This window comes from Equus asinus, chromosome 10 (assembly GCF_041296235.1).
Source record: "Equus asinus isolate D_3611 breed Donkey chromosome 10, EquAss-T2T_v2, whole genome shotgun sequence".
NCBI classification, from domain to species: Eukaryota; Metazoa; Chordata; class Mammalia; order Perissodactyla; family Equidae; genus Equus; species Equus asinus.
In genome coordinates, this window is record NC_091799.1 from 46557574 (window position 1) to 46578690 (window position 21117).

A 21117-nucleotide genomic window follows, 5' to 3' on the forward strand; every position below is an offset into this window, starting at 1 on the left:
TCAGAGAACTAAGCACTGTTGCATCCGGATGAATTCCTCTGAAGCTCTTTCCGTTCAGGATTTTGAAAATTTGCCATGTTACCCTTTTACTGAAACGGATGAGCATCTCAGATCATCCAAGAGAGGTCAAAAGAACACACAGTACTTTCATACTTTTAGATTTACCACCATATCTTTTCTAGCCTGTAATTAGCGTTTTTTCTCTTTTTTTCCCAAAAGAACCAGTGTTAAGCACACATCATTTAGCAGCCAGCTTGTGAAACGATTGGAAGCCTGAACTATTTCTAACCACTGGCAAAAAGGTCTCCAAATATCAGTTGGATCCCTGAAAATACCGTGTTACTTTAGTGAAAATAATAGTTACCGCCCTCACGTCAACTGACCAAGCACCAAATTGGGCTTCCCATTGTCCTTCAGGCAGATAGCTAATTTTTTTTTAAACCCTCATATTTGTAGAGCTGCATAATGTAATCTGTAGTTACCAAAACAAATTTAAGACAGTGTTACCCTGCTTCCATGAATGCATTTTAAGTTTGGTGCATATCTTAGACTACATTAGAAGAACAGCCACAACAGCTGTGCAGAAATCAAAATTTTATATAGCGAATGGTGTTAAGTTCATAGGCATGTTTAGCATTCGAAAGCTTTCCATACCAGATCTTTTGGTATGGTGAAGAATCTTTTTATAACACAAACAATTATTGTCAAATGTATCTAGCTTGAAGTTTATCTAATTTTACATAGTATATATATTAAAATAGGCTATATTGAAAGCTAAATTCGAAGTTCAGACTCTTTTTTGAGGTTACATCAATTCATCGTCAAATGAAGGACCGACATTTCGAGGCCTCAGAAGGCCACGAGTGCGTTCAGCTGAGGACCACAATCCGTGAGCACCAGCATCTGTTTCTGGCTTGACTCAAACCATTTCAGATGTCAGGAAAATCACAGGCTTTTGTCAATCCAATACAGGAAACACGTATCAGGCCTGGACTAGGGCTAGGCTCCATGAGAAGGGCGGTGGGGTAGAGGGAAGAATGACATCGGGGCTGGCCCCGTGGCCGAGTGGTTAAGTTCGCGCGCTCCGCTGCAGGCGGCCCAGTGTTTCGCTGGTTCGAATCCTGGGCGCGGACATGGCACTGCTCATCAAACCACGCTGAGGCGGCGTCCCACGTGCCACAACTAGAAGGACCCACAACAAAGAATGTACAACTATGTACCGGGGGGCATTGGGGAGAAAAAGGAAAAAATAAAATCTTTAAAAAAAAAAAAAAAGAATGACATCATGCCTGCCCTCCCAGGGACTTCTCACGGCTGTGGCCACCTAAGTGAGGGCACACAAAATCCTTCAAGGTTGATGGTGACGGCTTCTCCATGAGAGGTACACAGTGCAGTGGGAGATCAGGGAAAGATGAAAACCCTGGGACAACCAGAGCCAGAAGACAGCTCTTAGGGCAAACAGGATTTGGGCTGGTTCTTCAGGCATGGGCCAGACCACCAGGGCTGAGGCCCACGCTAGTCAGAGGGCCCAGATGCAGGAGCAAAGGCCGAGAGACCTGGGGGTTAGGAGGGATTAAGTGTGGAAGACAGGGTGAGCGAGGACGGGGACTGAGAGACGGAACGGAGACACCCTGCCAGGCTGAGGCCTTCAGACTTCATTCTCCATACACAAGGGACCCAGTGAAGGTCTCTGGGCCACACTTCAGAGAAAACAGAAGCCTGACATTCAGAGAGAGAATGGAAAGATGGGGACACGTGTGAGAGAGATTTTGGAAGTAAAAATGACAGGACTTGGTGGGTGACTAGATTTCAGTCAGGAGGGAGCAAGGGAGAAGGAAAGGTCCCAGGTCATGGATGATTGCTCCCCTGCTGTGGAGCTTCCTGCCCGGGGCGGGAGGGGGATGCTGGCCATGGGTGTCCCACAGCGAGTGGGCAAGGCTCGCTTAGGTGGCACCGTGGGCTCAGCCCCACTTGTACTTCCCCTTGGACGTCAGCAAGCACCTCCAGGGGCACTAATCTTCAGGGCTTGCAGTGAGAGAAAGGGGAGAGGGAGAGAGCAGAGGGGAGGCACGGGGTGGGGCACAGAGAAGAAAGGGGGACGGAAGAGGAGCACAGGTCCTAGAGCAGACCAAGCCCTCTCAGGCTTCCAGGCCTTTGCATTTGCTGTTCCCCATGCCTAGAACAGGCCCCTTCCTCAATGCCCTTAATTTAACTTTGTTTGGTGCTTGCTACCTACCTGGCATCATTCTAAATACTTTACATATATCAGCTCGTTAATCCTTACAACAACCCTACCAGGTTGGCTACTATCCCCAGTTCACAGACGGAGAAACTGAGGTCCAGATGATTAAATAACCTGACTGTGGAATATACTGAGCTGGCAGAGGGGCCGGTATTTAAATCCAGGCAGCGTGGCCGAGTCTGCCTTCTGACACACCGAGCTACGCTGCCCCAGCTCTCGTCGTGACCGCTCCTTCTCTGCTTTAGCTCTCCAGGACTCAGACGGGTCTTCCCCAGCCTCCCCCAAATGGAGCACCCCATTACCTTCTACCACATTACCCTGCTCATTTCCTCCCAGTCCTTAGCACCACCTGTAATTATCTTATTTATGTATTTACGTGTTTCTTGTTTCCCCAGCTTGAATATAAACTCCAGTAAGGCAGGCAGCTTTCCTTTCGTTCCGATCCCCGGGGCACCTGGGATAATTCCCCAGCACAGAGTAGGTGGAATAACTGTTAAACGAACCAGTGAAGGACAGTATCATGGACGCTACGTGGTGCTCCACACGGTCATAAGGTGCTGCAACGTCATTCTTCACCCTCCTGTCCCATTCTCCTTCCTTGGCTACTGCAAATCCCCAGCAACCTACACTAAGGTGGACAGGAGCCGGTGCCCAGTTCCCAGCGTATACGGACAATGCTGAAATCTTTGTAACTATGTCTGGCTGTCGAATCCCCCACCTGGGTCCTTGAGCATGCAGTGATAAGCTTGTGGGCGGTGGGGACTGCGTCTTCCCACTAAGTCCTCTGTGGCCTCCCACCACCTGACAGTGTTTAGGGGCGTTGGCTGCTGTTGCTGTCAGCTGACGAGCATCCTCGAAATAACAAACAGCCTCCGTCCCTTGAATTAGGGGGCACCTTGAATACAAATCACACTGTCACAGGAACTCGCTCCTGGTGGTGAGGTTCTAAGTCAACACACACACTAAAACAAAAAGCACCATTTACATGCTCCAACGGTGTCCAGCAACGTCTATGGAGCTTGCCTGTGAGCACACTAATAAAAGGAACTGCTAACACACACCTGTTGCACACACACACTCTGTGAGGCACTTTTACACATGACCTCATTTAACCCTGTGAGTTTAGAATTACTATTATTCCCCTTTTACAAACGAGAAAAGTGGGGCTCAGAGGCCCAATAGCCCCCAAACCAGTGTGGATTCAGCCGCGGGTCAGAGCCTCTGAACCTCTTCCCACTGTCGTCTACTCTGAAGTGTTCTGCCCTCTCTGTGGCAGACTCGCTGGTCTCCATCTGGGCCCTGCCTTTCCTGCCTCTGTATCTTTGCTCACACCAGTGCCTTGACTGAAAACGGCCTTCCACTTCTCACCACCTGTGAAATCTCTCCTGCCCTCCCGCTTCCACGGTGCAGGCCTCCCCATCTCCCCAGCTGGAATTCTCCTCCTCAGCCTTCCCAGAGGCCCTGGGACGACTCCCAGCGTGCTTGTGGTATGACCCTCTCTGCTCTTCTCTAGACCCCCAGCTCCAGGCGGGCAGGGCCTTTTCCTGTCGCTGTCCTCCTGCATGAGTGGTGAGAAAGTGCCTGCAGAACCAGTGAAGAATGAAGAGGGAAAGACTGGTGGATTCGAATGCACCCGAGAGGTAGAGGGCTCTGGACAAATTAGCTTCAACGACACAGTAAGGTCGGGAAAGGCCAACTCACGCACCGCAGCTCTGCCCCTGTCCTGCGCCAGTCACAAAGCACACTCTCACTAGTCCCCCGATTTCATAAAGCTTGAAACTTAAAACCAGGAAGTCCAGGAAGGAAATAAAATAATAAGATCACTTCCATAAGAATCCTTTCATTGTAACAGATTTCACCCACAAGCTGGGGAGACGCTAATTGCAGCCCAAGGGGGATGAGAGATTGGGCAAAGGAACGGAGTTCACCTTCTAGGCTGTCAGTTAACTACCTTGTCCTGTTCTGCTGTGGCTGCACCAGAATTCACTGTCCTGGAAAACACCCATGTGCCCAACTATAGGCCTCTCCAGCCACACCTATACTGACTGCCCACCAAAGGACGCCTGATCTGGAGTGATTTTAAATCGTCTTAATTAGAATACATCCCAATCATCACTTAAGACTAGAAACAAGCAGATCCCGGCCTCTATGTCAGGACCCCTAGAACAGTGCATTATTTTTTCCCAAACAACTATTTTGAGGTTTTTACAAAAATAACCAAATCAAACAGAAACGCTTCCTGATCTATAAGCCACTTTGAAAACAAATCATTATGCTGTTGAATATTTTATGATGGTCCAGAGCACTGACGGAGGGAAGGCTAGCGTTCACCAATCTTTGCCATATCTATTTCGGGACTCCCAAAGCCAACTGCAAATAGCTCCTTTATCTCCTAGATGCACATTTGCAAGTGCTGGGTGGATTCTCGGTGAAATATTGCCTCTACCCAAAGTGACCCTAAATACAGGAACCCGGAGATGCCGCTTCCCGGAGTTTACAGCCGAAAGACCTCAACCGCCATCTAGTGCACACACCCCTACCCTAGGCCGCCCAAGGTCACACAGTCAGCGGATGGCAGAGGAGCCACCAGGAGCCGGAGCCACGACTCCCAGCCCTGCGAGCATCCTCTGTGCCCAGAGGCCGACTCAACACCCCTCCTAAAGCTCAGCCAAAGCTGCGGCAGGTTAGCGACGTGACCCCCGAGATTGACTTCTGTGCGTCCCCCAAGGAGCCCTGGAGCTGAGATACTCAGAGGCGCCCCTCGACTCACAAAATGGCCATACTGGCATGGTGCTTCAGGTGATCGTCCCTGGAGAACCCGTCCTGGCCCAGGTGTGGCCGAGCCCCGGCAGGGCAAGCTGGTGGGAGGCCACTCAGAAAGTTGGCGCTGGCCGGGGCAGCACCTGAACCCAGGTCTCCCCGCCTCGCGGTTTGCCGCTTTCTGCACTACACCATGCAGATCTCGAAAACTTAAGCAACACATTGATACTGTGTCAAGATTTAACCATTGCAGGCCCTGAGCGAGCCCGCGGACGAGCCCCGCGCCGGGAGTGGGGACACGAGGGCTGGAGGCGGGCGCGGGTCCCCTGCGGCCAGTGGTGCCGGCGGAGCGCACGGCGAAGGGCGGCGCGGAGGAAGCCGAGGGCAGGCAGTCTGCAGCTCCCGGAGGCGCAGGCCCGGGGCGCAGGGACCGGCAGTCCCCCCAAAACTTTGCGGCGCCCGGACCTCGCGCTTACCTGCAGAGGAGGCGCCGCCCGCGCGGACGCGGCCCGGGCTCACGCTCTCGGCCAGGGCGGCCCCGCCCGGCGGCGGGCACGGACGCGGGCGAGGCTAGGGCAGCGGCGCGGCTCGGGCTCGGCTGGGCTCCGCCTCCCGCCCCGCGCTGCAGCCGAGGGGCGCGCAGGGCCGGCCGCGCCCGCGCCGTCTGGCCGCGGCAGGTGCTGAGGCTGCAGCTGCGGGGCCGCCAGCTGCCGGCGCCGCGACCCCCGCCGGGGGAGGAGCCCCGCGCGCCGCCTCGCGGGCCCCGAGGTCCCGGCGCCGCAGTGGGCGGTCCGCTCCCACCCGGCCCTGCCTCCGCCGGCCGTCCCCAGCTCCCCGCCTGGGCGCGCAGCACCCGCCGAGTACCCACGGGGAGACTGAGGCCGGAGAGGAAGGGGCTCCCCATGGTCGCCCAGAGCGCGGCGGCGGAACCCAGAAGAGTGCCAAGGAACGACCCCCTTCTCACGCCTGCCCTCCCCCGCTCTCTTACTCCAAGGCCCTTCGCAGAGCTGCGGCTACGCGGAGCCCTGGGGGACGCAGGCCCTCGGCGGAGGGGAGATGGAAGATGTGGGCCCACATCTGGCACTTCGGATCACCTCCCCAGTCTCTGCACACTCCTTGGGGGCTGGGACGCTGGGCTCTCTCCGCTTTCCTCCGGCCTCTCCGACCCCTCCTTCTTGGTCTCCTTGAGGGTCCTCAAACCCCAGAGCCCTAAAATGCTGGGGTGCCCTGGGATTCTGCGCTCAGCCCTCTTCTGACAGCCTGGCCGTCTCACCCGCTCCTCTGGCTCCGGTCCTACCACCTCTCTGTCCATCATGGCAAATGCATGCTCTGTCAAAGAACTCTTTTCCCCCCGAAATACCTCCTCGACACCTGCTAGGTTGGTGCCCTGTGTTAGACACTGGGGATGTAGCTTTGAATCGAGCACAGCCCCCGCCTTCATGGAGTGTACTGTCTGTGGACTGTTAATACAGTGCGTACAGACTGTCAATACAGCGCAGTGTCTGTAACAACAGTGTGATCCCAGGGTGCCGGGGAGGGCACGGGGCATGGCGGGTGCCCGGATTGGCTGAATGAGGGAAGAAGGCCTCCTAGACAGGGTGCCCTTTAATAGAAACGTGACAAGCAATGGGGCTGGCCAAGGAAAGGGAGGAGTGTGGAGAGAGCCCTCCAGGCCCAAAGTGCAGAAGCGAAGACCCCGAGATGAGAGATGTCGCGAGGGAGGGGCAGGAGCCTCGAGCTGAAGCACAGGCAGCAGGGGCCAGTTCCTGGCCAGGGAACTGCCTCTGTTCTCAGGGCAATGGGGGGTCGTGGGAGGAGTTTTGAGCAGGGAAGAGACACCATCAGATTGGCACGTTAGATCATTCTGGTGATGGAACGGTGCACAAATATGTGTTAACACGTGTCCTTCATAAAAAAATTAAATAAATAAAAAAGGCCAGCGGGCTGGCCCAGTGGCACAGTGGTTAAGTTCGCACGTTCCGCTTCAGAGGCCTGGGGTTCACCTGTTCGGATCCCGAGTGCGGACCTAGGCTGAGCTTGTCAAGCCATGCTGTGGCAAGCGTCTCACATATAAAGTGGAGGAAGATGGGCAAGGATGTTAGCTCAGGGCCAGTCTTCCTAAAAACAAACAAACAAACACAGCAGCATTGCAGCTCTTCGGAGCCCTCCCGGCCTAGATGAAGAAGGCGCCCTGCACCCACCTCCTGTGTCCTCCAGTCCCTAACCCAGGCCTCTGTCCAGACAGGCTCGCCTGAGGGGCTGCGTCTCTGGAAGGCCTCCTCGGAACCTACTCCCAAACTCCCTTTTCTCTCAATGCCCCAGCCCCTCTGCACCAGATCCCTGAGCTGAGTGAGCCCTTCACTCTTTGGGGTCTGCGGTGTACAGAGGTCTGCCCCAGGATAAGCACCCTTAGGAGAAGCGGACAGAGACAGGAAGTTCTGGAGCCGTGGTGGGACTAAAGTAAGCTTCTGAGAAATTGTGTTGTACCTCTCCACATTATTCCTTACAACTGCATGCAAATCTGCAATTCTCTCTAAATAAAGTTTAATTTTAAATATTATGTGTTGTAGATAAAGATTAATAACCAAATCACTCTCCCAAATGCAGATTAAAGGCCAAAGAGGGCACTTGTGAGAAAAGAAGACAAAAACTCACCCCTTTGTCCAGGGAGTACAAATTTGTCTGTAGAATTTTGCCCTGTCTCTCTCCGAGGGCAATTTCCGAGCTACCCATGCCAGAAATGTCTTGTCTTCAGGTATGCTATGTATTCACGTGTAAACAGTTTCACCTTTGGCTCCTGGGGCCCCACTCTGCCGGGGGTTCCCATTCCGACCCCTCTTCCCCCTCAGCCTTCCTTCTCTGCCTGCTGTTAACATGCCAAGATTCCTCTTGTCCCCTCTTGGTCTCTTCTTCCTCTTCACCCTGACTGAGCAATTCTATGGGCTGTGTGGCTTCAGCCCAGACCCTCTTCTGTGCTCCAAACCCAGGGACATAAACTGCCCGCTGGATGTCTCCTGAAAACCTCTCAGGTGCCTCAGTCTCAACAGAGCCAAAACCAAACTCACGTCTTTCCCCTAAATTACCCCTTTTTGCATTGCTTCCATATCTCAACTGGCAGTGGCACCACCTTCCCGGACACCAAGGCAACATTTCGACTCTCCTCTCTTCCTGGCTCTCATACCCTACTGGTCACTAAGTCCAGTCAACTCTGTCTTTCTCTTCATCCCGCTGCCCTTGCCTTAGTTGGAGCTCAACATTTCTTGAGGAGGCTGTAATAAATGCCTCCAGTCTTGCCTATTTGTAATTCATCTGCCACATGCTGCCAGTGATCTTTTTAAACCACGAATCTAAAAGGCACTCTCCTGCTGAAGATACATCTATTGTTCCTCCTTGACCTTGACAAGAAGTAAGCCCTAACACCTTAGCGTGGCACAGAGCCCTCAGCCATCTGACCCGCTACTGCTGTGGCTCCGTCTCCACCTCCCCCATACCTGCACACTGCATACCTTATGTTTCTAGGTCACATAATTTTTACAATAGTAAAAATAGTGCTAATTCATTAGCTTATTACTATGTGCCAGGCACTGTGTTAAGCGCTTTACACACAATATCTCATGAAATGAAGGGCACAGAGCATAGTGCCAAAACATACAGTCTCGAGGCAAACCGCCTGGGTTCAGTTCCCAACACAGCCACTTGTTCACCTGTGTAATCCTGGGAAAGTTCCATAATCTCTCGGGTCTACATTTCCTGCTCTGCAGAGAGAGCATAATAAGAATGCTGCAACCTAGGGATGTTCTAAAAAGGCTTCCTAGAGCTGAAACAGCATTCATCGCCTGCTGGCCAGCACTGTTAGTCATGCTTAGGATCAATATATGCAGGGAAGAGGAGCATGCTCATTTTACAGAGGAGGAAACTGAGGCTCCGGGAAGGGAAGCCATTTACTTAGGATTCCACAGCTTTAGAGCAGCTGCACTGGGATTCACATGGGATTCTAAATCGAAAGGTGCTAAATACTTTGATAAGCCGTTGCCTTCCCCCCCCCCCCCCACCCCGCGAGCCTTTCTCATTTCCCCTCCTTTACCACAGCCTGCCAGGCGGATTCTTCTTCCTCCTTGAAATCCTGCCCAAGAACAGCCCCTCTTCCAGGAGGTCCGCCCAGCCCTCCTTTGTGCCTGCGCTGTACTCGGTCTGTTCTTTAAATAAAGCACCAAGCACACGGCTCTACGGTGATTTATTTACATGTCTGTCTTCTTGAGACCTCCCTGAGAAAGACAATATCTTATTTATTTTTGTCTTCCTGGAACCCTATAGATATTTGTTGAATGAATGAATAAATCGATGAATGAAATATACATAAGATTCTCAAAAGAGTTTTACCCTAACAGCTGTCATTTCAATATAGATGACTTTTAATCTCTGCTTTTGTCACTCTGAAGTCATTTTGGGTGAGAGAATAGCATGAGAGGACCCAATGTTAACACAGAGCAGGATGCAGCAAGACTGAAATTTCTCGTATTGCTATTTGGCCCTGCCTTGTCCCTCCCAGACGCCTCTCCTTTTTTTGGTGGCACTATGTAATAACCCATAATGAGAAGCAGTGTTGCATCCTAATGAGACTTCCTGCTAAAACATCTGAGGTTTGAATTTATTTCCCATAAGTACCATTTCAGCTAAAAGTTTGCTTTCTCTTTGGCTGAGTGTGCTATTTGTCATCCGCTAAGTGCCCATAGCTTCCCCTATCTGTATTAATCTCCTTTGCATTCAAATACTTCTGAGAGCTGACTTAATAGTTAGCTTTTCTATACAATTTCCTTCTTAGAATGCCTAACTCTTCCTGACTTCGTATCTATTGTTCCCAAAATAGAATAGGTTACTGCTTCAAATTTCAGCTTTACTGTCTGCCGTGATGTAGGACAAGTCTCTACTCTTCTTCAGAATGATCAAATTCCATCTGGCTTGAAAAAAACAAAACACCTGACCCTGTCTCTTTGTATGGAGTAGTGTTTTTAAATTAGATGTTAGAAACATTTATTTTGTATACCAGCACATAAGTAAATTGGCCATTTTAATGCCTTCATATCAAATTAATGAGAAGCAATGCAGGTGAAGAAAAGGACATTGGTCTGGGAAACAGAAAAAAAGGGCGAGGCGATTTCTAGTACTGTTCAGCCATTTGCCCAAGTCCCCTCTCACTCCTCAGGCCGCAGAAGAAAGGAGGAATGAGACAGAATGACGTTTGAGGTCTCTTTCAGATCGAAAAGGACATGATTCCTGGATGGGCCTCCAGTGGTCATTCATTCAACATTGTCGAGTGTCTCCCATGGACTCATGTCTTTTGAAGTGTAGTGATTTAAATATAAATCCAGACTGGATGGGAACAGAATGGTTGGGTTAAGAGAGGGTTATTACCACACTCAGTTTGGTACCACATAAACTGATGACATATTTTTAATATTCAAGATCTCCCTATTACTGAACTATGATGAAGACAGTTTCATTGAGACTTTGGTGAACCAAGACTCCTGGACCTTTGGAGTATTGCAGAAAGACCATTAGGAATAGCCCTATCTGAGATCCATGCCAGCACTTGGGGTAAGCTGCTTATAGAAAAGCAGTGCTCTAGAGTTCTAGAACCTAGTTCTGTGCCTTCCTTGCTGTGTGGCTATGAGAAACTCACAGCACCTCTCTGGGCCATAGTTTACTCTTCTGTAAAAGGAAAGAATGATACCTGTGACAAGCAAGGTCTCTTGAGCTCTAAGCTGGATGATCCTTTGAGATTAAGGAAGGTAAAGTGTTATCCAGTCAGAAAGAAAAGTTCTGCTGTTGTCCACAAAAGAAACTGGGGGCTTATCGTGAGGATTCTATCATGTCTTGAGGACAAGTAAATTGTTTCTCTGCAGAGAGAAACTGACATAAAAGCAACATGTTCTTACTCCCAAGATTCTAGAACACAGCAGCAGACATTCACTGCTCACTTCTTGAAAATGAATTGTCCAGGTCACTGGAAAATACTAATGGGGCTTTAGGCGAGAAAGCCGGTTGTCAGCAAGCTCGTGAAGAGAGCTCAGCATCCCAGCGCTCTCCAAACCTTGCTTCATCACCGATCACAGTCATTCTCCCAAAGATGAACTATTTTTACTTTTGGGGGAGGAGTGGGGAGTGGAGATTGATTCTTTAGTTCTCATATAAGCCTTGTCTGCTCAAATTTCTTTTCCCGTTTCCCCATCGTATTCTCTGCTCCTTGATAAAACTGGTATTCTTATCTGTTGCTTATGCAAAGGACTTAATGACTTGGTTGGAAACAGAGGAAAAGGATGAGACATTTGCATAGAGTTGGAAATGATTATCACAATTTAAAAAACAATCTTTGAGCTCTTTATGTCTCCTGTCAGATGGGTTTTTATCTCATTCCTTAGATAAATCTTTCAGTGTTCTGAGGGACAGCTTTGAAAATATAGCAGTGGCGTTAGTATCTTTTACTCTTTTCATCTCTTTTAAAAATTTCTTTTCCTCTGCTGGTTCAGCTTTTGGGAGATCAGCTCCTAAGAGAAAGGCATGCCCTTGAGGTTGTGGCCAGTGTCTAGAGTGCCTCTACCCTGGTCTTGCCACTGTGTCTGCTCCAGTTCCCACAGGCTCAATCCCACTCCCACTCTGCTGTGAAACCGCAGCTTTGCACCGCTGCTCTGCTCCCCACGGCCCCGGGGCAGATGCTACCATTTCTCCATCACCACTTTCTTCATCTCCTTTACTTTTCCATAGCACTTTACAGTTTGTAAATACCAGACAGAGCAGTCATCTCCTTTTATTTTCTCAACAGCAACTTGAGTTATGCAGGATAAACATGATCCCCATTTACACACGAAGAAACTGAGACAAGCTCAGAGAAGTCAAATGATTGTATGAGGTTACAGAGCTGGTAAATGGGATTCAAACTCAAGTTTATCTAGGTAACAGAGCTCTATCCTTGGGGGAAAAAGATGACTGCAACAGAATCATAATGAGGAGAAATTTCCTAAACCATGTTAGGATGACTATCCGGGGGATTCTCTAAAGAGAAGGCATCCTGTGGCTGACTGCCTCTCTCACCCAGCTTCCTGCTGAAGTGACTCCAACTGTGTGACATACAGCAAATGGAGAGGGGAGGACGCTGGGGCCGATGGCAGAGCCTAAAGGAGATCTTACACCTGCCCGGGAGACTGAGCCAGTGAGGGATGGTGTCTCTGCCACACTGTTTAAAATTGCAGGGAGGACCAAGGCCAGGAGCCTAGAAAGGACCTGCTTCTCTAGGGAGACTACAGTGAAGCCTTTTGATTCTGGGGCTACCTGGGGGTCCAGCTAGCCCCAACTGAGTGCCTCCCCTTAGCAGGTAAGGAGGAACTGCCCCTGCCTGCTCCCTGTGAGGGAAGACTCCTGATTCTGCTGTTTGCCTCCTTAGAAGGGAATGTCTCAGTTGGGCGAAACGACCCCTTGCAGGGCCACCAGTAGCCCATACAGCAGCTTTATGTGGATTAGAAAAAGGCATCCCCCTCAGATGCCTTTGTGCAAACGAGAAAATAATGCTCCCTTCCTTCAGGTGGACATAGCGCCACACACACAGTTCAGCAAATGGACTTTAGCTCCTGCTTATCCTCTCAACCAGCTACCCTTGTACAGTAGACAACCTACACAATGACACACAGCAGCCCAACTATTCCTCCTTCAAACTAGGAGTGTCTGAAGATCCTAGAGGCCTCTCCTACTTTGCCTCAGCCTGGTGGACCCAGCGGACCAGGCTTGTTCACCACTAGGCCATTGGAGAAGAGGCATCTTTCTTTCCTTTCACAATGGCTGAACTGTTGCTACCCAAGAGGCCACAATAGCCTGACTTGCTGATAAGAGGAGCCAAAGACGGTCAGAGATCATTTCAGGTGACTCAGCAGCTTGAACACCAAGCTAAATAACTAGAAGAGAGGACTCATACTGAGATAGGCTTAAAAAAAGAAAAAGTAAGTTTATTAAATAAGAATTTTAAGCATATTCAAGTAGAGATTGGAAATTATAAGAATGAGGAGAAATGGTTTGGGGAAGTTAAAAAGACAATTTCTAAATTTAAACATTTCAATTGTGGAAGTGAAAAATAGAGTGAACCCCACTGAAAATTTATTTAATGGTCTGAAAGATGAAAAAGGAGAACAATCCCACAGTACCAAGACAAAAATACAAAGAAATGGAAATTATGAGTGAAAATATTTAAAAATAGATGAACTATCTAGGAGATATGCAAATAATGAGTACCAAATGGAGCAAAAATAAGAAGGAAGCAAAGCAATAACCAAAGAAGTAATAGAAGAAAACTTTATGGACTTTAAGGAGATTGAATTTTCAGATAGAAAGAATTTATTGAATGCTACACAGTAGTCATTTAAAAATACCTTGGATTCCACTTCTGGACAGATGGAGGCAATACATTTCTCCCTATTCCTACTGCGAAATACAGCTAAAACCCCTAGGCATAATGTATCAAGCAAACATAAGGAAACTCTTATGAATGATAGAGAGAGAAGGTAGACCAGCTAGGGACCTCAGGACTCAAGAAACTACATGGCAATGAAGTCCCTAGGTTTTCTTTTTGCCTCCTGTATGGAGCCCCTGGTCGGTAGAGGCTGAGTCGGGGACTTAGACTCCACCCCTGCCCTAAGGTGACAAGACCCACCTCCCACTCCACAACAGGGCAGTGCCAGCAGAGGCGGAGTGGGGAACTTGGACTTCCATCCCCACCCAGGGGGAATGGGGGAGTGCTCCCTTTACCCACCAGGGCAGTGTCAGCTGAGGCATGCTGAAATAGAAGATTCAAATAGCATCCAGAATCTCATGATATAATACCTAAAACGTCCAGGATACAATAAAAAACATCACTCATCATACCAAGAACCAGAAAAGTCTCACTTTGAATGAGAAAAAGACAATCAACAGATGCCAAAAATGGAGAAGCTACAGATGTTAGAATTATCTGACAATGATTTAAAGCAGACATCATAAAAATGCTTCACCAGCAATTATGAATTCTCTTGAAACAAATGAAAACATAGGTACTATCAGCAAAGAAATGGAAGTTATAAAAAATAACCAAATGAACATTATAAACCTGGAAAATAGAATGAAAGAAGTGAAAAAGTCACCAGACAGGCTGAATAGTAGGTTGGAGATGAGAGAAGAAAAAAATCAGTGAACCTTAAGGGCAGATTAATAGAATTTATCCAATCTGAACAACAGAGAGAAAATAGACTGAAAAAAAAATAACAAAGTTAAGCTAACATTCATATCAGTAGAATCCAAGAAGGAGAGAAGAGAGAGACTAGAAGTGAAAAAATAGTTGAAGAAATAATTGCTGAAAATCCCCCAAATTTGGCAAAAGACATAAGCCTAGATTGAAGAAGCTGTGCAAACTCCAGAGGGGATAAACTCAAAGAAATTCACACCAAGTCATCATAATTACACTCTGAAAACTAAAGACAAAAAAAAAAATCTTGAAAGGAGAGAGAAATGACACATGATTTAGAGGGGAACCCCAATTCAAATGACAGCAGAATTCTCATTCGAAATCCTAGAGGCCAGAAGGAAGTGGCATAACATTTTCAAGCACTGAAAGGAAATCACTGTGAACTCAGACCTCTATATCTAGAAAAATATCCTTCAGGAATGAAGGTGAAAAACTAAGAGAATTTGTGACCAATAGACCTACCTAAAAAGATGACTAGAGGAAATTCTTCAAACAGGAAATGATAAAAGAAGGAAACTTGGAATATCAGCAATGAATAAAAAATAAAAGAAAGGGTGAAAATATTGGTTAATGTAATAGATTATAATTTTCCTCTTGAGTTTTTAAATTTATGTTTGGTGGTGAAAGCAGAAGTTATAATATTGTCAAATGTCCTCAGTGTATATAGAGGTAATATTTAAGACAATTATATTAAAAAGGAGAGGGGGTAAAGGGACCTAAATGCACATTTTACTCGAAGTGGCCAAATATCAGCACCAGTAGTTGTGATAAGTTCTGCATGTGTAGTTCAATCCTTGACCAAGAAGTAAAAAGCCACGCAAAGAGATACATTCAAAAACACTATAGATAAATCTTATTGGAATTCTAAAAAACGCTCAAGTAATCCAAAGGGAGGCAGGGAAAAGGAAAGAGAGGAATGAAAAATGGGGAACAAACAGAAAACAATAAAATGTCAGACTGACGTCCTAACATTTCAATAATTACATTAAATGTAAGTAATCTAAACACACCAATTAAAAGACAGAGATTGGCAGAATGGATTTTTACAAACAAGTTCTGGTGAAATTTCTGAACTCCAAGAATAAAGTGTAAATGTCATGAGCTTCCAGACAATGTGAATAGCTTATTATGAAGGAAAGAGAGCTCTCCAGAATTATTTTGTGGACCACAAAAACTGTCCTTGCTAAAATTTATTGAGACCTAATATTTGTTAGCCACTGTTCTAAGCAGCTTATATCTCATTTTAATAATTCTATGAAGTGTATGTTATTAGTACCCCCATTTTATTAGATGAGCAAACTAAGGCTAACTTTCCCAAGGTCACTTAATTAGTAAGTGCCAGAGCTCAGATTACACCTAGGGAGTCTAATAAAAGAAACTAAAGAATGAGCACAAGTTAGCTGCCTGAACAGGGGAGGAAGATAGAGCTCTTGAGCAGAGAGAACAGTCTATGGCAAGGTTCTGAGGATGGGAAGGAAAACCTATTGTATGTGAGGTGTTTTAAATATGCTATTAATTATCACAAACTCAAACAAGCGGTATTAGGATGTCCACTTTGCAGATGAAGAGACTCAGCAAGACTAAATAACTTGTTCAAAATAATCCAGCTAGTAGGCGATACAGCCAGAATTTAAATCTGTGTCAGCCACCATCCGCTGTTCGGTCAACAAGCTGGAAAGGCTCTTGGAACATATTTCCCATAGTGATCGTCGTTGTCACCCCAATAGTTTCCCTGTAGTGACCCAGCAACGAAAACCTGAAATAGAAGAGGGTCAGTCCTCCCTTTCTGGGTGATTTTGGTCAAGCCTGCTCTGGGTCTGAGTGTCTTCACGTGTAAAACAGAGAATCGAGCTGCATCAGTGTTTTCCTAACTGTGGCAGAAGGGAGAAGAGTGGAATCCTTTGTTCAATTCAAACCCTATTAAACAGAAGCCCAGTGTGGCAGACAGGTGAAGGCAGAGCAAACCTGACTGCAGGGCACCGGGGGGCCCAGGGACAGTGCTAGCCTGGCCCTCTTCCATTAGAAGGCTCCTTTAGAACCCTCAGTTCTGAAACTAGTGCATGGAGAGGCTCCAGGCACAGAGAGAGTCTTGGAGGCATTCTCTCTCATCTTTAGCGCAGGATAGGGAGAGAGATCAATGACCTAGATTTTCTTAAAAACAAGGTTTTATTCATGTTTTGTTACTATGTACCATGTGCTGCGACATTGTGTTTCAGTGTCCTTTTTGAATCAGATGGATATTCTGGGGAGGATCTGTGCTGTGCAGTCAGATGTGGCTTGAATCCCAGCTCCAGCCCTTGGTAGCTTCGTAACCTTGGACAGCTAACATAAGCTTTCAATTTTCTCATCAAAACAAAGAGATAATACTGACCTTGAAGGGTGTTGTGAGGATTACATTAAATAATAAGGACAAAGTACCTAGCATATGATCAGGGGTGTTGTAGACATTCAATAAAAGGCGCTGTCATCACGCACTTCGGAACTCTCAGATCCTGACACCGTAAGTCTGCTTTTTCTTTCACAGTTTGTGGAGCTTGGGTCCTTCTGCTGCTGCTGCTGCTGCTGCTTTGTTTTTTTCCTTTTTTCCTTTTTTGTGAAGATTGATATAAAAAGAGATGATACTTTTTGCAACGGAATGCTGAAGGTACAGTAAATTTAAGGTGGTGAATTACGAAAAACTATTTACTTATTAATGACAGTGAAGATATATTTTCCTAGTCTGGACCCTGATTAATGACTGTTACGCATGCTGATTAGCTTGAAACCAAACAGCAAGAGCATTCACAAAATAATCCATTATTAAAACGTACATTTTCTTTTTAAAACTAAAAGGTGCTTTTATGACCCTGGTATTAACAGACAAGGATAAGCTGAATTTACAGACTTTCCGTCTTAAAACAAGTGATGTCTTGTGCATCATCATGTGGTTGGGGCCACAGCCTGACCTTCCAGAGCCTAGGAGATCAAGAGGCTCAAGTCATGGCAGATTTCCTGTAACGGACCATGAATTCCTGCCGCTTCCCATGAAGCTCGCTGGGAGAACATTTCAGAGCATATGGTACTTCATCAACTGATACTAATGTGCCCATTAGTGTGGCTCCAGAGGGAACTTCAGAGAATGGTCACTTGAGGAAAGCAATAGCTACTTATAGCCCGTGCTTCCCCCACAACTCTGTCTTCTGTTCAGCCGCCCCCTCTTCTTTCAGCCCTCCCAGGAAAAGACGTACAATAGAGGTGTGCCATTAATGCTATCTGTACTACCCACACTTGAACCACAATCCCTTAAGGCACACCGCCTTGAGGTCCTTCAAAGTCCTTATGCAGACAATGCTCACTTGCCCCTCACAATACTCCTCTGAGCTAGGTTTTATTAGCCCATTTCACAGATGAGGAAAACAGAAGCTCACAACAGTTAGACTATTTGCTTGGAGGTCAGAGGTAAGTGGAAGAGCTGTGCTAGTCCAGTGCAGTGGCCCAGCACCATGCTGGGTGTGTAGAGGCATTCACTTAGCCTGACTGAGTTCTCTGAATTGCTCTGCTTTGCTCACCTGGCTCAACATGTAGCCCCATTTAAGTATATGGAAATTTATTCAGTCATGCAGGTAACATTGACTGGGACCCCATGGCCGAGGCGCTGTGCTACGAGGGGAAGAGTGTCTGGGATGTGCAAGGGCTTTGGAGTTGTTCACACAAGGATGTGTGGATATCCTGGCCCTAGTAAATGCTCCGTGAGTGCTGCTGATTAGTGAGAGGTGCTGTGGAGGACACAGAGATGAATCAGACATGGTTCTGACCCTCAAAAGGCTCCAAGTCTAACTTACATGGCCATCTGAAAAAAAATTAAAGGGCTGAATCACTGTCTTAATTCTTAAATCTTACTCTTTATTCCTAAGCAAAATCCAAATGAATCAAATATGTAAGTGGTGAAACCATAAAAGTACTTGAAGGAAATATGAGATAATTTAATCTTGGAGCAGGAGAGGTCATAGACATTAAATAGACAGTGAATAGATATTATTAGATAAAAATAAAAAATCCTGCATGGGGTAAAAACACTATAAACATAGTAAAAAGATAAATTTAAAAATTAGAAAAAATATTTATGACCCATGATAAACAAGGGGATAATATCCTTATTATATACAAGGTGGCTAAAAATCAGTGATCAAAATACCAACAACCCAGTAGAAAAACGGGCAAAATATAGGAATAGATAATGTATGGTAAAGCAGTTATGAATGGCTCTAACATCTACAGAAATGTTCAACCTCACTCATAAGAGAAATTCAAATAAAGGCAACACTGAGATATCATGTGTTACCTATCATAAGAGCAAAGATCAAAAAGCTTCATGATACCCTGTGTTGTTGCAGATGAAGGGAAACAAACTCTCATCTTTGTTGGTATGAGACTGGTACAATCTCTGTGAACAGCAATTTGGCAATATCTATTAAAAATTTTAAATGAGTACCAATAGCAAAACAGTTTAAAAACCTAAATGTCCATCATTAAAGGACAGATTAAATGATGGCACATCCATTTAACGGAACGCCATGTAACCATAAAACAAATGAAAGGGGCCGGCTCCGTGGCCGAGTGGTTAAGTTCGTGCGCCCCACTGCAGCGGCCCAGGGTTCGGATCCTGGGTGTGGACATGGCACCACACATCAGGCCACGTTGAGGCCGCGTCCCACGTCCCACAACTAGAAGGACCTGCAACTAAGATATACAACTATGTACAGGGGGGTTTGGGGAGATAAAGCAGAAAAAAAAAAAAAAAGATTGGCAACAGCTGTTAGCTCAGGTGCCAATCTTTAAAAAAAAAAAGAAAAAAGAAAAAGTTCTTTGGGTACCACTGATTGAGAACAATTTTCATGATATATTGTTAAGTTTTTTTTTTTAAACACGGCACAGAATCATGAATATAATAATGTGCTACTGTTTGTATTTTTTAAAAAGGGAAGGAAATAGTTCTTTAAGAATACACATGAAATTGCTAAGACTGCTTGACTTGTGGAATAGATCTAGAAGGCTGAAGGATAGGAAGGAAAGTTAGATTTTTCACATGTACTCTTTGTATCTTCTGGATTTTGAACTGGAGAACGGTATTAAATATTTTTAAATTTTAATATTGAAAAAAATCTCTGAATCCAGCAATTCCTATTCTAGGAATTAATTCTACAGATGCATATATACATGTTTTATACCATGGCAAAAGATTGGAGACATCCTAAATGCCCATTAATAGAGGGATCTTAATAAATTATGGTACAGTCATACAGAGAGTTGTATATACATTCATGAAAAAGAATAAGGTAGCACTATATAGACTGATAGAGAATAATCTTAAACAGTTTTGAACGAAAAAAGAGTATATATAGAGTAGTCTATCGTGTGCTCGTACTATGCTTGTATATAAACTATACAAGACCACAGACTATTTCTGGAAGAATATACAAGAAACTGCTAATATTGGTTGCCTCGGTGTGGGGGTGGGCTGTGGGGGGACTGTCATGTGGCTGAGGGACAGACATAGGAAGACAGCTTCCTTTTCACTGTATATCACGTTGTGGCTGTTGAGTGTTTTACCATGTGGAAATATTACCTAGCCAATAAAAAATTTTAAATACACTATGTTCAAAAATAGGGGATTGCTGGGCCCGGCCCTGTGGCCTAGTGGTTAAGTTCAGCACGCTCTGCTTCAGCCGCCCAAGTTCAGTTCCTGGGGGTGGACCTACACCCCTCATTGAAGGTCGTGCTGTGGCTGTGGCTCACACACAAAGCAGCAAAAGATTGACACAGATGTTAGCTCAGGACGAATGTTCTTCAGCAAAAAAAAAAGGGTGGGGAGATTGTGTGTATTGAGTTGAAATTCGCCTCCCTGTGGGTTCTCCTGTTGATCGAGGTTCTATCTTTAGAGTCATTTGTAAGTTAAGTTTAACTTCTCTCCTCCTAGATGCTCTTGAGTTATTTGAATACTCTGAGTCTTCAATCGCCAGCCAAGCTCCCTCAGAGTCCAGACTGTTTGTTCTGGGAGGGGCCCTTCCTCATCCCGGTCTCCAGCTTTGGACCCTCTCAGGTCCCTGGGATTTCCTGGAACGAGCATTCCCCAAAGCTGAGCACTGCTCTTCATACACTGTAGTGGGCTGCTGCCATCGGCCCTTGCTGCTCCGACCTTCCTCTTTTGGGGTTTCTGCTTTGCATGGGGAGACATCAGCCGGTGGGAAGTGGCAGGAACACATCGGCTCCTGAGGCGCCCCTGCCTCCAGACTGCTGAGGCACTTTTTCTTTGTTCTGGGAGGGGCAGTGGTCATCCTGCCCCTTGTTGCCTCTGACCTGCCGCAGAATCTGGATTCATAGCAGCTGGAGGAGGGGGTAGTTTGGAATACAGGGTGATTTGCTTGAAAGCATGAATTCATGAAAATTTAAGAATGTGAGAAATGCCAAAGTGGTTAGATGGTGAGGGGCTGTGTTCATCCAAGCATCCCAAGCAGTGCTGGTGAGGAGCAAGGTGAATCCACAGCTTGCTAAAGATGCGCTCATGCATCCTGGGCTTTTCTTACGCATGTGGCTCTGCACATTATGAGGACATCTTTGAGCTGCTCTGGGAGGGCGAGGTGGTCCTCCAGGGCCTCCCCAAGCACGTCTACTCTGGATACCATCATGAACTTACCTTAGCCCTTGTTGAGTCTTTCTGTCCTTTTTAAACATAATGCTTATTTTTTCTGCTTATAAAAATAATACACATCCATGGTATAAAATTTAGGGCATACAGAAAAGTTTAGAAAAGAACACCCATAATTTTACCACAAACCACCACTTTTTCCTATTTTTATTTGTTTCTTACAAAATT

The 21117-nt window shown here is 46.5% G+C and overlaps 1 protein-coding gene across 2 annotated transcripts in view; it reads right to left on the minus strand.

The window, feature by feature from the left end:
• Positions 1-21117, minus strand: part of FRMPD1 (FERM and PDZ domain containing 1) — a 140581-nt gene that overhangs the window by 86092 nt on the left and 33372 nt on the right. The window contains exon 1 of one of the 2 annotated variants that reach the window (XM_044779199.2): positions 5479-5683. The exons of the other annotated variant lie outside the window; for it this stretch is intronic. The gene's annotated coding sequence lies outside the window, so the exon portion shown is untranslated. Of the gene's footprint in view, positions 1-5478; positions 5684-21117 lie in introns of those variants that run through there. 2 annotated transcript variants of the gene reach the window in all.